The sequence below is a fragment of the Chinchilla lanigera genome, unplaced genomic scaffold (genome assembly GCF_000276665.1).
Source record: "Chinchilla lanigera isolate Chin_1 unplaced genomic scaffold, ChiLan1.0 scaffold00039, whole genome shotgun sequence".
Lineage (NCBI taxonomy): Eukaryota > Metazoa > Chordata > Mammalia > Rodentia > Chinchillidae > Chinchilla > Chinchilla lanigera.
Genome location: NW_004955440.1, coordinates 13,712,460 through 13,728,375, shown reverse-complemented (window position 1 = coordinate 13,728,375; position 15,916 = coordinate 13,712,460). Strand labels below are relative to the sequence as shown.

The 15,916-nt window shown below is 41.0% G+C and overlaps 1 long non-coding RNA gene across 2 annotated transcripts; it reads right to left on the bottom strand.

The window, feature by feature from the left end:
* Positions 1–1,805: 1,805 nt before the first annotated feature.
* Positions 1,806–15,708, bottom strand: LOC102022020. 2 transcript variants are annotated; one of them, XR_262020.1, is made up of 3 exons: positions 15,595–15,708; positions 3,799–3,958; positions 1,806–2,176 (listed from the first exon to the last, which is right to left on the bottom strand). It is a non-coding gene; the product is annotated as an uncharacterized LOC102022020 (long non-coding RNA). The 2 variants fall into 2 exon arrangements; XR_262021.2 differs by lacking the exon at positions 15,595–15,708 and adding an exon at positions 5,556–5,597.
* Between the last annotated feature and the right edge of the window lie 208 nt (positions 15,709–15,916).

Below are 15,916 nucleotides of genomic sequence, written 5' to 3'. Positions count from 1 at the left end.
TGATGCCCAAAATTAGGGAAGGAAAGGTTTATTTCACTTACAGTTTGTGGAGGTTTCAGTCCATACTTGGCAAGTTACAAGGCAGAGTGGCACATGGCAGAGGGCTACAGCTCATGGCGGCAGAACACAGCAAAGCAACAAAAACTAAAAGGGAAGAATCGAGGCAAGCAGCCACTTCTTCTCCCTTACATATGCAAACTATCCACCCCAGGGCGGGTGTAGCTCTCACACCCATAATCAATCAAACTCTAAAAGCCTGCCCTATGACTGCATGAGGCTTTGGGGGGACACGCAGACACAAACCATAACATGGCTTAATCCAAAGAAAAAATTTAAAACCTTGATCATTACTGTCTACGGATTCGGTTTTGTTTGCTAACTTTTTTTGGTTACCATTAAGATTTGCTCACTTGTTTAAATTTATCCCCAAGTTGTCCTAACAGTTCCTGATTTATGGTTTTCTAAAGACCTGCAGTGCTGTTTGGATGTGCCAGCTATTAGCCTTAATCATTTTAAAGTAGCTCCAGCATGGCTCCACATGCTCCACAAAGTTGCTAGAGAAGACTTTTCCCTCACTCATATAGAACCAGCTTAGCACTTCCTTTTCTCTATATAGCTTTTTCTCCCTATATATAGATCAAACAGTTTCTAAAAGTATCTCTAATTCCTGGTCTTCAAAGTCTGCTAGAGCTGCTCTGAAAATTGTTTCCAGAAATAATTAAGTTTCTATTCAGCCTACTAATTTAAGTCAGCCATCCCCAAATGTTGTTTGCTCTAAAATGACATCCTTTTGCTTTACTATAACTACAACTTTGGTTCAGGACGTTTTCAACCATCATTGCCATTCGCAATGGCCCTGTGTAGGCACTAAACATTTCACCTGGCAGGTAGGAAGAAGCCTCCTGCTTGTCACTGGCTTTTAAAATAAATCACATCATCTTTGGGGATAAATTTTGGGTTTCAGTGACAAAATTGTCTTTCGTTCTAGTGGCCTGCAGGATGGGATCAAGGCATACTATTCCTTTTAAAATTGATATGGCTGAACAAAATAGAAAAATGGTATTTAATGACTTGAGTATAAATGGAAAGAGCCTTCATGAACAATATTGGGCCTAAGTCCTGGGCACCAGCAGTCGGAAGAGGCTGAGTGTGAAAATGTGATGCAATTGTCCTACTGCTCGCTGGCTCTGATCGACTCCTCCAGATCGTTCCGATTTCCTGAACCCTCTCAAGCTCTGGCTCAGCTTGCCTACCACTCCTTCCTGTGATGGGTTGCAGGAAAGGGAAGTATCTTGCTAGCAGCTTTCCTCTTTGAAGAGCTGCTTTCCTCTTTGAAGAACTTCTACCTTGAGGATCATTTTTATATAGAAATTGTTCACGGAGTCTTCTTGAATTTTAAGTTTGAAACTGACCCTGAATCTTTTCAGAGTAAAGATTTGGAAGTTTTTTGGTAGATAACCTTTTCTTCCATAAAAGTTAAAGAAAAAAAGGAGAAATAACAGAAATCAGATCGAGGTAGTTCTTTTTAGCTAAAATTAGTATAAAAACTTCTGGAAGTTTGGAGACTCTTAGTAAATAGTGTTTGAAGTGTGTTGGCCAAAATGTTAAATCAGTGTTCAATGTTTTTGTGAATTATGGTCAAGAGAACTATGTGTTATAAACTCTGTGAGGTCAGAGACTAGGTCTGTCACATAATAATACACTGTCAGCAAAGTTCAGTGACTGGCATATAGTAAGTTCTCAATAAGTACCTGATGACTTACTGGGTAAATGAATGACAAAATATATGCCTTCTAGTTCTGCACATATTTGGCTTTTATTGGTAAATGTAAAAGACAGTTTTAGATTTTTTACTATTACTTGAAATTCCAGGATTAGAAATTCCTTCTCCATTTTAAACGTTAACGTCTCCTTTTTGTACCTATTGGAACATAAATACTGCTGAGTGGGTGATGTATGAAGCCAGCAGTTCCCTGAGGTCCTAGTGTGAGTGTCAGATCAGATGCCAGAAGACATTCACGAAAAGGGAGGGGTGGGAGATGGAGGGAAAATGTCGCCGAAAGTGAGACCAGAACCCAGGAGACAAAATGATTGGCCCATGCATTTTTCCTGGGCTTGGACTTGTAAGATGAATCTTCCCAGCTGCTCAAATCATTCCTGGGAGCACCTGCAGTGTCTGGAAAGCAGAAAAAATTAGGGAAAGAGGTGATAGGTAGTGGGAGAATTGACATTTTAAAATTCTTACCAAGTTTTCTATTAATAAAATGTATTTATTACTTAAGGAACATTTTTCCCAGTAGGCAAATTATAACTAACAACATGCAATTTTAAGCTAACATTCTCTTTGCTAAGGGCCTCGGTCTTAACAGGTATTATTAAAGGTAATAAGTACTTGAGAAGTAAGAGAGCAAATCTTTTATTGGAATACTTATAGAAAGCCTGGTCAAGGTAGTTGAGAATTATGTCAAGTGCCTTATATTTCGGTTTTGGGGGAAGAACATGATCTGATGATCGTATGTGCTTGGCAATGATGAATCTGTTGAATACAGTGGGAAAAGTCTCACAAATAACTATGCCCTTGAAGGTAATGACAATGAGTTGAAAGGAAGTGGACATTACAACTAGGTCTTGAAAGAAACACTAGGTAACATGGTACCAGAAAAGGAGAAAGCCCACATATTTTCTGCTCAGTATAGGGGACAAGACAGGGGAAAGCTGGGAAGTAGGACCAGGCGGTCACCCATCGTGTACTCCATTGCAGTGCTCTGAGAGTATCCTAGGCAAACACCAGCTGTAGAAGGTTCTGGAAGGTTCCTGAGGTAATTACTGACTGTTTTCTCTGGGCCTGCACCTCTAGGATGTGTGACATTGGACGAGGAGCAGACACGGTATGCTGGTCAGATCTGCCATGTCAAACACTTGTAGCTTAAAGAATATATGACCATTGTCATGGTCATTTATTGTGGAAACAGTTTATTGATTTTAAAAATAAATGCTGTGGAAGATGCAGCTCAGTGCTAGAGCACTTGCTTAGCATGTGCAAGGTCGTGGGTTCAATACTCAGTTTTGAAAATAAACAATTAGACAAAATAAAAATAAAAAGTAAAACTGGGTGGTGGTGTATACCTGTAGTCCTAGCTACTGGGGAATCTAAAGCAGGAAAACTGTAAACTTGAAGCTATCCTGAGTAACACAGGCAACCACACCGAAAAGCACCCCAAATAAACATGTAAAACCCGCAAACAAACAGAAAACAGCTAACTATTTAAATTAGGCTCCCATTTAGGCCCAAGGGGCATACATCGTTTTTGGCAACACAATTTAAGTTCACACTATTACTATACTGATAGAATTCCTCTCTTCGTACCCTGAATGTGTCCTATGCATTTTATTCCAGGGCTGGGTACACAGGTATGAGCCTGGTCAACAAGTCTTGTAATCTTGGAGCTTATATTTTAGTGGAGGAGATGCATGGTAAATAATAACAAGGCTATAGGGGTGACATTTGAAAAATGGTTTCTATCCTGGAGGTGCTCTCAGTAGCTGGACAGACTAATATATCAGACTAATGCATCACTGTATTTGTTTCAGTGAAGTGTAGAAATACAGCTTCATCAAGTTTAGAGGAACTTTCGGATCTCTACATGATATCAGGTAGAGAATGTGAGAGTATGGAGCCAGTTTTTACTACAGCTAATCTTTCCTGTTTTTCAGGACTTTGCATCAGTCAATCCTCACTAGAGAAACAGATTTAATATAAGATGTATAGGTATAGATGTTTTTACAAAGTAAACTCACACGCAGGCAGGTTGGAAGAGGGCCAAAAGGGCCATCTGCAGGGATTTAGTCAAACGTCGAAGACCTGGAGCTCACTGTAAAGTCCTGTGAAAGTCCGTATCAGGAAGCGGAAAGTCTGCACCGGAAGGACTTTCAAGGCAATGGTGAAGACTGGGCTCTTCTGGAAAAATAATAGACACGAGACTTCTTTCCCACTTTATTTCATTCAGGCTGTGAACCTATTGCTGGTGTCATTCACACCCAGGGAGGGTCTTCCCTTTTCAGTAAAGCTATCATTCAGTCATACCCAGAGCTATACTAAGCCAATCATCTGGGCATTTCTTACTCAAGCTGACAAAACTGTTAACTATCACAGACACCACATCTCAAAGTGGTCTCTGAGAACCCAATGTGTAGCTGCCTCCCCCGCTTCCCAGTTATTCCCTATCTCCTTGGCTTGTTGCAAGGTGTTTACAAACAAGAAGGTGGAAGAAAAGTATATAAATAAATGTGAAAAGAAGAGAGGGTATGCAATGCTGTGGACAATTACAAACAGTGTTACGTTGGATTAGTGGAAAAAAGAGGTTACCGATATTTTTTTATTTCATATTTTTAAAGAATTCTGTCCTTGGAGAAAATTAGACCATATATATATCTTGGAATCACTGAGCAAGAAAATAAAGGTCCTGGAATGGTAACAAGATTTATGAACACAAGAACAAGGTCTTACAGAGGCGATTGAAATATGTGACAAGCATTAGCATTTCAGAGTAGCGATGAGCTACTTGTATAGATTGATGTGGCTAAAAATTAGACAAGGCATATTAAAAGCTGAGATCATTCAGGCTTAGGAGCAGCTGAATATGAGCAATTATGAAGCAGTTAAGCCATTAAATAAAACTGAAGATCTTGTGAACCACTAGAGCAAAGAGGCACCTCTGTGTGACCGAGAGCTTTATCACCAATGCTCTCCTTTCAGAAACACAAACATTAGGAAATGTTGGTGCCAAAGGTGACGGAGTGGCTCTTTAAAGGCAGACTGATGCCTGCGTTGTTCAGGACAGCCATTGCACACAAAGACAGCTGTCTCTAACGGGGGATGCCGATGGTGTGAGCGCAGTACGGGGGTAAAGCGGGGAGGACAGCCTTTGGTGTGGGGCTGACGTGGATTCCGGACATTGCGGAGCCTGTGGAAAACGGCCCACCTGGCTTCTGCCTGCTCATCTGACTGAACACTCAGACTGGCTGCCTGCATCTGCCCATGAATGATTGCAAACAGGGGCAATGTTGTTTGTGGAAAAAAAAAATGTTTATTCTACTCCCATTCTGCTTGGGTGTTAGACACGTTAGCATGACAAGGTTTCACAAATGTGCTATATCAGGGGATATAATCCTAAAAACATCTGCTCTGTCCCCCAGTCACTGTGACTTGGCCACACCATTTGATAGTAAATAAGGTTATTCCGTGAAGAAAAGCTGAGCCAGTTTCAATGTGGGTCTGGCCTACAGAGTAAGGCTGTGTCTATATGCAGAATGCATTTTGAACGGTTTAATTGGTTGTCAATAGAAACAGCTAATATTTATTAAGAATCTGCCATGTGCCAGGCATGGGGGAGGAACATTTACACGTTTATTCGGAGGAAGCAAGGTGTCAGAGTAGAAAGGGTGAGACAATTAGGGCTCTGGTCTTGGCTTCGTCTCTAAGTAGCAGTGGGGGAACACATCACGTCATTGAAAGCACTCAATAAATGTAAGGAAGGAAAGCAAATGTATTATACCTGGGTTATTTTACTGTTTAAAAGTGCATTTGTGGGGCTGGGGATTTAGCTCAGCGGCACAGCGCCTGTCTGGCAAGCACGAGGTCATGAGTTCAATTCCTGGTACCTGAAACAAACAAACAAAAAAACCCAAAAACAACAACAAAAAAGTGCATTTATATGTGTGTTTGCTTGCAAGCTTGTATGTGTGTCCGGAAAAGATTATCTTTCATATTCCTTCCAACTCTACAGTTCTATGGGCTATGTATGTGTATAGCTTTATTTATATTTTTGATCCTTCTGTTATTTCTTTGGTAAGATGCTTACCATTTGCTGAATCGTAATTTCTTTCTTCCATATTCAAGTCAGTCATAAAATTCCTTTTTGACTCTTCAAAATATGTCTCAAGTGTCTTCCTTTCAACCAATTGTTTAGTGTTAGGAAAGCCAGCGGTTGTGAGCATAGCATATAGGGTTGAATAGATTTGGGTTCATTACCATCAGTAGCTGTGTGATCTTGTGATCTTTATTTTGCTATTAAAACGTCTGAATTCTGCTTCCTTACCTATGAAAGGGAATATAGCTGTTTCTCAGGGATATTGTGACTATTGCATGAAAAATGCATACAAAATACTTCGCAAAATTCAGTATTGGCTCTTTTACTGATGTATTAGTAGCAATAGTTGTTGTTAGTAACTTTACCACCATCACTAACTACTGTGATACTCTGCCTTCCTCCTTCATTGGCTTAGGTTTCCAGGGCAGCCTTTTTGCACATACTCCTAACTCTATTCTCTGAGACTCTATTGTAATAACTAACTATACCCTAACTCTATTCTCTGAGACTCTATGCAATAACTAACTATACTACATGATAGATTCCCAATTTCGCATTGGAGAATTTCTCTTGCTATATATTCAGGCTCACTATTTTTGCCTTTCGTAGTGTCTAATCTGCTATTTATTTCACTCCATGTGTTTTTCATCTTGGATATTATATTTTTCATTGATAGAATTTAAATTGGTGGTGGGTTTTTGGTACTATCATTGTTTTTCTCTTTGACTATCTTATGCTTTTCTCTACCTAGGTAGTTCTTACCAAGGGGTGATTTTGCTCTGCAGGAGACACTGGGTAAGGTAGAGAGATAGTTTTGCTTGTCACAAGCATGGGAAAGATGCTACTAATCTAATGGGTTAGAAGTCAAGGATGCTACCAAGCATTCTATAATACATGGGACGGTTTCCACAACAAAGACTCTGGGCCAAAATATCAGTAGCCCCAAGGTTAAGACACCTGGCTTTACCATTTAAACCATAGAATACAGTCCTAGTAAATGTTTTAATTGTCTGTGTCCACTTATTCTATCATCCATCTAATTTCTATTAATTGGTTTTTCTCTTTGTTATGCTTCTTTGTATCTTGGTACTTACTTTTTTTTTTTGCTGGATACCAATTACTGTGAATTTTGTCTTGTTGCATGCTGGATATTTTTGTTTTCTTTTAAATAGACTTGAGAGCTGTTCCAGATACTTTTAAGTTACGTGGAGACAGTGTGGTCCTGTAGGCTTGTTTTAAAACTTGTTAGGAGCAACTTGAAAAACTTCTAGCGTAGGAGTCACTTTCCTCACTGTTGAGGCAATTGCCTGATGCATGCACTGCCTTACTGCCCTGTGCACGGTGGGATCTCCCACGGTGGCGAGGGGAAGAAGGGGCATTTCCAGCTCTGTGCGCGCTCTCCAGATAGCCCCTTTCAGCAGCTCTCACTCGGTGTTAAGAAGCTTCTTGCACGTGTGTGCCACTCGGCACAGAGAGGAGGTCGCAGAGGCGCCTTCCGAGACCTGTAGGCAGTGTCTGCACAGCTCTCTCCTGTCTGGCCCTGTGTGTTCAGAGTTCCAGTGACTGCTGCTTCCTTCTCTGAATATTCAACTGCATCACCTCAACTCAGGGAGACGTTTATGCTGCTTGGGTTTGCCCCCCTTGGAACTACGTGGAAATGCTCCAGGCATAGGTGGCGGGGTCTGAATGGAACTCACCTACTTTGTGTCCCTTCATTCAGAGAATTACCACCCGCGCTCACTTTTATCTAGTATCTGATATAGTTCATATGTTCAGTCTATTTTGAAAGTTGTTCCAGGCAGAAATATAGATCTGGACCCAGAAACACCTTCACAGTTCATGGTAGATTTTAAAGGTTGGTACCTAGAAAGTGCTGTGTATTCAAAACACATCTTGCGGTTTAGGCGTTAGCACTGATGCTGGTTTCGCTCCGAAGATACAAGATGCAGCCAGAAGCCCAGCATCAGTGCTAACGCCTAAACCGCAAGATGTGCACTTACCAGGCACCTCTGAACCTTTCCGTGTTGATCTGCTGCTGCTCCTCTTCTGCTTGGAATTATTCACTTGAGGATCTCTGCTTCATTACTTCAGTTCTTTCATTTTTAAGCCTTTTACCTTCCTGGATTCCATTACTTCTTCAATTACTTTGGAACATTTTCTGTTTGTTTGCTTGTTCTTTGCTCTTTTCTACAGTCGGGTTCCAAAGTTTATGGATGGCTCAATAATTCATCCATCCATTTGTTGGTTACAATGTAATTTAACGGCCTGTTTATATTGCTGTATTTATTAGCTTTGAAATTCCTAACAGAGGTATCCATTTTCTGCCCTCAGGACATGCTCACGTTTTAATTGCCACTTATGTATTAAAGGATATTTCTTTACATGTTTCTAGTAACTTTTCCCCCCTCAAATTCTTTCATTAAGGTAAGTTTATTGAAAAGGAAAGGGGCAGGGAACATAATGAGAACTGGGAATAAAAGCAAATAAAATGCTACGGAGTCCCAAGCTGCAGTGCTTGCCAGCTGTCCTGTTACTATTTTTCTTGGTGGCCTGATGTTTTCAGATTTCCCCAAGCTAGAAAAATATTAGCTTCTCACGGCCTGTGGTCACCAGCCTGAAAATTATAAGTCCTGATGCTGTTACCGTGTAGCTCGGGTGAGCGTGATCTGGTTGGGGGTTTATTATGCTCCGCCATATAGCACTACGCTTGACATTAAACCCTAGGTTTAGATGCTGTGGCCCATGAGATTGGAGATGGGAAACGTGGAGTCTCTCATCTCTGGGTCTCCAATTCAGAGCCAATCAAGAAGTCACTGGGTTTAATGACCTCCAGTTAGAAGCTCCTGTGAAATAATCTGTTGCTGTCAATCTTACTTTTAATGAACAAGAATCCCTATAATTCTGTGCCACATGGTAGCCTTTGTTCCCTAAGGTTGATAAATGGACTGTGAATGGGGTGGTTTCTGGAAACAATTTATACGTAATTTCTCCCTCCCTCCGAAGAGCTTAGGCAATTTGATAGGATAAATTGTACACAGAAGTGTAACCAAACTTTACTGCGGATCCACATATGTTATTTGGAGTTGTTCCAGAGTGTTGGGCTTACGTGCAGAAGGGGGCCATGGTAGAAAGCAGAAATGGTGAGGGTCAAAGGAACCTGGGCTCCAGCCTGACCGCTAGGAGCACTGTGGCCAGGGCCAGCAGTCGTCAAGCCACAGAACGCAGCACTCATTCCAGAGGTCAGGAATTGCCATGAGAAAGTCAGGGGCCAAAGACAGGAAGACGTGGAAAACACTGGGCACGTACTGAATAGTTCACTCAAGGTACTAGTACTGGACGGTACAACTGCGGTGAGCTTTTGTCATAAACTCTCTTGAATTTTTCTCTTCAATGGGTAAGAATGAGTCGATTTAAGAAATTAGCATGTAGAATAAGCAGGATCGTGGACAACAAAGACTGATTGTGATGAATGGCAAAAGATGTCAAAGTACTTGGATTTAAACGAAGTCTATTCAAGCCTGGAAGGGTGGCACTGTGCACTGTGTCCTAGCTACTCAGGAGGATGAGGCAGGAAGGTTGCTTGAGCCCAAGAATTCAGGGCTAGCTTGACCAGCAGAGCAAGAACATGTCTCTTAAATGAAAACAAATACAAAAACAAAACAAAAATCCAAAACAAAACAACAAAATCAAGCATCAAAATAAGTGACTTGTACTCGACTGGACCTGCTTGAGAGGAAAGAAGAGAAAAAAAAAATGATTTAAACAGTGGATGCTGAATCCATCCTGATGGGAGGGCAAGAAACGGGACATGTGAACCAAAGGCTTCCTGGGCTGGTCAGAGCTCTGTGCCTCTCACCCTGCTCACGTTTGGTGTCCTTCTGCACCACGGGTGATTCAAGTGCTTAATGAGACAGCTTTCATCCAACACGGTTACTAAAAGGAAGTGAACAACTTTATCTGTTGCTCAACTGGAAAAAAAAAAAAAAAACTGGGGAACATAGGGTTATAAGCTTTCCTGGTGGCTTTTCCCCCAAGGGCAATTTTGACTTTATATGATTTTCCCCTCAAGTGCTGACCCTAGAACCCAATTTGCATAAAAGATGCTACTTCATTGGAATGACATAACATCTAGCACATGGTTGGCATTAAGCAAGTATTGGTTAAATGAATGAATAGATGACTATTACAGCAGAGTGGCTGTTATGGCTTGTGTCTAGATGTCCCCGCCAAAGCCCCATGTGATCATAGGTGGGGCTTTTTCAGAGGTGGCTGGATCTAGAGGGTGTGATGCTGGGATCTACTCATGGTGCAGTACTAGGCTCAATAGCATAGAATTAAGGGTATGAGTGCTACACACCCTACATAGCCTGGATAAAATATGGGGGGGGGGGTGTAGAAACAGCTGTGGGCATCCTTGCTTGCTCTTGCTTACCTGTTTGCCTTGGATGATTTTTCCTCTGAGATGCCTGTCTGTCACTCCACTCTGCCTTGGAGCCAACCAGTTATAGACTGAAACCTCTATAAACTGTAAGCTAACGAAACCCTTCTTTCTTTAACTTTGGGTGGCAGGTATTTTGTCTCACCAATGAGAGAAAAGTAACTAAGACAGTGGCAGAGGACCCTGTTTCTAAAAGAGTAGTTTTGCTAAAAATGTCTCTGACAATGGTTCCAGCCATCAAATATGTATGAGTACCCTCCTATCCTCTCATGTGGTTGTATCTACCACTCAAACTGGCTACCAAAGGATTACTTTGGTAAATATTTTTAAACATGAGTTATAACACTGAGCAGTCTATATTGTACTTTCTTATTTTTGTGTGTAGAATGAATTTTAATCAGTCATTAAAACAGATTTAAGAAAAGGGGACCTAGGGTTAGGAGCGGAGGGAGGGAGAGGAGGAGAAGGGGAAGTCAAGAGGGTGGAGATTTAATGTGCATATGTACCCAATCCCCATGGTACATGTAGTATTATGGTATCCCCGTGGTACATGTAGTATTATGCATCACAAGAGCAGTTGTTAAAGTCATGTGTTTTAGAAGTGGCTTAGAAATGTTTTGCACAGGTAGAAATTCACCTTGCAAGCTAGAAAGAACAATGGCGCAGGAGCCTCCTGTTTACCCTTCTGGTTCTCCAACCTTGGGGAAGGTGAGTCATTCCTACCCAATTTCCTCTTCTGAAAAGTGGGAGGAATGGATCAGTATATTCTGAGTGCCTTAGTGACTTTCCTGTCACAGACGCAACAGCAGACACCCACAATGTAAAGGAGGGAAGGTTTATCCTGGGTCAGTTTATAGAGGTTTCAGTCTGTAGTTAGCTGGATCTGAGGCAGAATGGCTTGGAAGAGAATTACTTATGCCATGGCAGCGGGAATCAGAGAGAGAGATCAAGGAGGAGCAGAGAAGGGAGATGGAGCCCTCCAGGCCATGCCTGCAGTGACCTGCCTCTGCCAGCCAGACACTGCCACCTAACAGCAAAGAAAACATCCGGTCACCTCCTAAAAGCCTCACCTATAGGAGGCTTTGTAGGGACATCTAGATACAACCCATAATATTTAGAGTTTAAATGTTCTATAATGAGTTTAGTTTGCTTCAGCATTTAAAAGAGATATTTTATTAGAACACTTTGCTTCGACCGAGGTCTTTGGTATTATAATGTGGTTTTAACACAAAGGCCAATTTTTGGTGTCCAAAATTTCTACCTAGATAACAGATTTGCAATTGGTTAGTAAGACCCAACAATGCTCTCTGGAGGTCTTAAAAAATGTTTTTATTGAATATAATATTCAGACAACATTATGCGGTACTTTATGGTTTCTTGATACATGTATACAATGCATAATAATCAAATAAGTGTAATAAACATTTCTAGCTCTTCAAATATTTGTGTTTGTCTGTTGGAATTGTACTCTTATTTTCTAATCATTTAAAAACCTATGAGATTGATTTAATCAATGGTCAACCTACTGTGCTATAAAAAAACCAGAGCTAATTCCTTCTTTTTGTGTTTTGGGGCCCTTTTTTGAACTTCTGTCCTTTCTCCCTCTCTCTACCCCTTGCAAGTCTCTAGAGACCATTATTCATTTTCATTCTTCTTTCAGGTTGACTTTTTAGTTTCCACAAATGAGAAGGAACACGCAGAATTTGAGTTTTGGTGCCTGACTTATTTCATTTAACAAAATGATCTCCGGTGGTTGTTCTTAAGTTTTAAGATGCATAAATACACCTATGAGGTTTAGTGAAAATTGACATTTTGAAATGAAGTTCAGGACTGTTAATATTTAAGAAGACTTTAAAAAATTCTGAGGTGATGGTCTCTGAGCTCATTTAGAGAAACACTGAATTAAGGTATCCACAAAATTGTCCTTAGAGAGGAAGGAGCTCAAGAAACAAGCAAGTCCAATCTTCTAGCGTCAAAGGCAGCATGAGTTTACCCTCAAAGTCTGCTATGGAAAGGGGATTCCATGCAACCTTTGTTTAACTCATTAGAATATTCAAATTTCTTTCTTTGTGTTAAATTTAACAAATACTTTTTCATTTCTATAGTTTTTTTTCTTTGTTAGCCCTACTACTTCAACTGAACATTTTTCTGGAATCATGAAATCTTTTTTTTGTATCGGGAATGGAATTCAGGACCTTGCGCTTGCCAGGAGGCACTTGTGCCACTGAGCTATATCCCAGGCCCTGGAATCATGAAATCTTGTAGTTAAAGTGATATAAAAAGATGATTATAGATAACTGTCTGGGACATGGGTAGGTAAAAGTAGGGAAAGTAAGTTCTCTCCTGGGGTTTGTGGAAGTGGGGGTCAGGCCACCACTTAAGTGAGTAAAGGTGACAGGAGTCAGTCTAAAAGCTCTTAACTTACTAGCACACCATTTAGCCACTAGATAGACTTTCAAACTGTAGATTTTGCCCAATGACCTGAGAACTGTTTTCAAGGTCAGACATAGCTCATGTCTTACTTATTTTTCTCTCATTGCTGAGACAAAATACCTGACACCCAAAGTTAAAGGGAGAAAGGTTTACTTAACTCAGAATTTGTAGTGGTTTCAGTCCATAATTGGCTGGCTCCAAGGCAGGGAGGTGGGGCAACAGTTTACGGCAGCAGAAGACAGCAAAAGCAACAGGAGAGAGAAAGAGAGACAAGACTCTTTCTGTCCCTTATGTTGTATCCAGCCTAGTGGGATTAGGGCAGTGCCAATCCAATCAGTGGACTGATCTAGCAATCACCCACCCTTAATCCCAGCACTCTTAATCCCATCATTGCACTACAAATCAATCATATTCTAGATTCAGCCACCTCTGTCACTGTATGATGCTTTGGGGGGACATCTAGACACAAACCACAACAGCTTACAACTCTGATGGGTTTTGGTGGGACTGTGTGAGGAGGATTGGTGGAGAAAGTGAGGTTGTCAATACCTTTTGTCTTAATTGTGTACGGGCAGGCCCTGTGAAGCTTTGTTGTGTACTCTGGCCTCCTCGCCACCCAACTTCCAGTGACAAAGTGGTCCATAATCTTAGTGTGCTGTAGAGGTCACACTGATGGCTGGATTTTGTAGCATCCCAAGGGCAAGATAGTGGGCAATGAAATTCTGGGTCTTGGTCTTTGACCCCCACATCTGGGCAAATCCGTTTTTACTGTCTGTTTTGAACTTCCTCTTTGATTTTTAATTAATCATAATCTAACAGTGGGAGAAGGTGGAGTTGGAACTGGGAACTTCACTTAGGGAAAATGACAGAGGTCAGACGAGGTTGGCCAGGATATCAAGAGTAAACTTCACTGTTGACAAAGTTTCAGGTTGGTGTTGAAGAAAACCTTTCCTACTTCTCTTGCTCCTTTTTTAAAAAGTGAAGCAAAATCACGTTCCTTTAATTTTTTTCCTTTATTGAAACACAATCAAGAGAGCTCTAAGAAGAAATACCTTTCCATGGCTTGTTAAACACTATCTGTGAAGTCATTAAATTCATCCTTTAATCCAAGACTCTGTACTTCCTCAAAATTGTCCTCATGATAACTTGTCTTCATAGTTTTATAGTTTGTGTTTAATTAAAATAAATAACTTGAGTAAATAGTTTCCAAAGTGGATGAATGTCCTTAGATCCCAAGTCCCTTTTCCTTTAATGAATAAAAGTCTTCTCAATGTTAATATTTATGCTATACAAGGTCAATAATATTTAATTGAAATGTATCTGATAAGTCAACACTGGGGGAAACATTCTTGTTTTATTTTTTTCTCCAAAGAAAATCCAACAAAAATTTTTTCTGGAATTTTCTGAAGTTGTGGGTCTTGTGTTTCCTGTCTCTGCTTCCACCGCGTCCTACAGGTACGTTTACTGCTGCAAGTACTCCTAGAAAGTAGCCCAACAAGGAGGGCAGGCAAGTTGAAATCCAAAAGCTAAAGTCCTAACTCCACAAGTTACTACCTGCTTGACTTTAATTAATTAATTAATTCTCTTTTTTGCGACAGGGTTTCACTATGCAGTTCAGGCTGGCCTTGAACTCACTTTGTAGCCCAGGCTGGTCTTGAACTCAAAGTGATTCTCCTGCCTCAGCCTCCTGAGTGCTGGGATTACAGGTGGGTGCCACCACGCCCAGCTGCTGTCTGTGTGATTTTAAACAAGTCAGTGAACTCCTTGAGACTCAATTTCTTCATTTGTCAACTGAAGACCTCACTAGTCCTGACTTCAGAGAGCTGGTATGGAGAGTTGATGGAATAGTCCTGGTAAGGTGCCTGCCGTATACTGGCTGCTCATTATAAGTTAGCTAGCTATCAAAAATAATTTTATTGTTCCTCTTCTGCACTGTGAAATCCCACAGGACCCCATTCATATGTCAACATTCATGTCTGTTCCTCTAGTTCTTGGCATATATTTAGTTCTCGATAGATGTTGAATGAATAAATGCTTTACTTTTCATGACAGTGCAGAACCCAGTTTGCAAATGAAATTAAGCAAACAGAAACGAAGCCTTCCCACTTCCTGCCAAGATCTGCTGCGTATACACCAAGTGTTAATATTTGGGCGACTTTCAGTATAATACACTAACAGGAGACCGAGATAGGACTGCAGTATTTATAGCTATGGAGGCTCCAATCTCTCATTTCATAGATGGAACTTTCATCCTAGTGGCTCTGTGCTCGATCAAGAGACAGTCAACTAGTTATGGGAAGGCCCGTGCTTTTGCTACGAAGGCTTTTGTGAGCCAACAACAGGCATGACTGATAAGGAGGAAAAATTTGCTGGCTAATATTAATCAGCAGAGAAAGAGAGAGGGGTTGCATCCTACATCCCTCTGTCGCTTGTTGGGTTTTCTCCTCTGCTAACCCCTACCGAAGGGCCACAGAGCGTGGAGCTCACATTGCACACTGCTCACCCAGAGTTTAAAGCTGAGCTTCCTGTCCCTGCCCAGTGCTTCTAGTTTTTATTCTCCCGTTCAAAACCCATGGTTGTTTTACTCTTCTCTGAGTATTAGTAAGGACAGCAGGCTGATTAAAAGCAATTCATGGTGAGATCTAGAAAACCGGTAAGTCAGCTTCTAGGCGGTTGCGTTTTATAGTCCATGCTAAAAGAAAAATTATCTGGAAAAAACCCATACTGTCTGTTTACTCAAAGAAGTCAGGCGCGTCTATACGGAAGAAGATAAAGAAGAAATACTTTGTGGGAGAAATATTTTGAGACAATGAACCTTTCCTCTTCTGGCAACACGTTTCCCTTAGCACCTACCGAGCAGGAAATGAGTCAGCGCGTCCTCACTTCTGAAAGGTTTCTGCCAGTCAGAGCGATCTTTTCACTGTGACAGTGGTTGTAGATGTTTGTATTTGGGTCTCTTGGAGGTCCGACTGGCTTGTGTTGGTATTCTTTCTGCAGAGATAGATATATTTTGTAAGAGCCCATTTTTTGAGACAGTCCCAAGTACCAAATACATTGATTTTTTTTTTTTTTTTCCTTGAGAGCACAATGGAACCCTCTATTTTTGTCTTGGCTGGAAATGAAAGGGAATGCTTCCAAATGTTTCAGATCCTCAGATGTCTTTAGTTTGGATGGA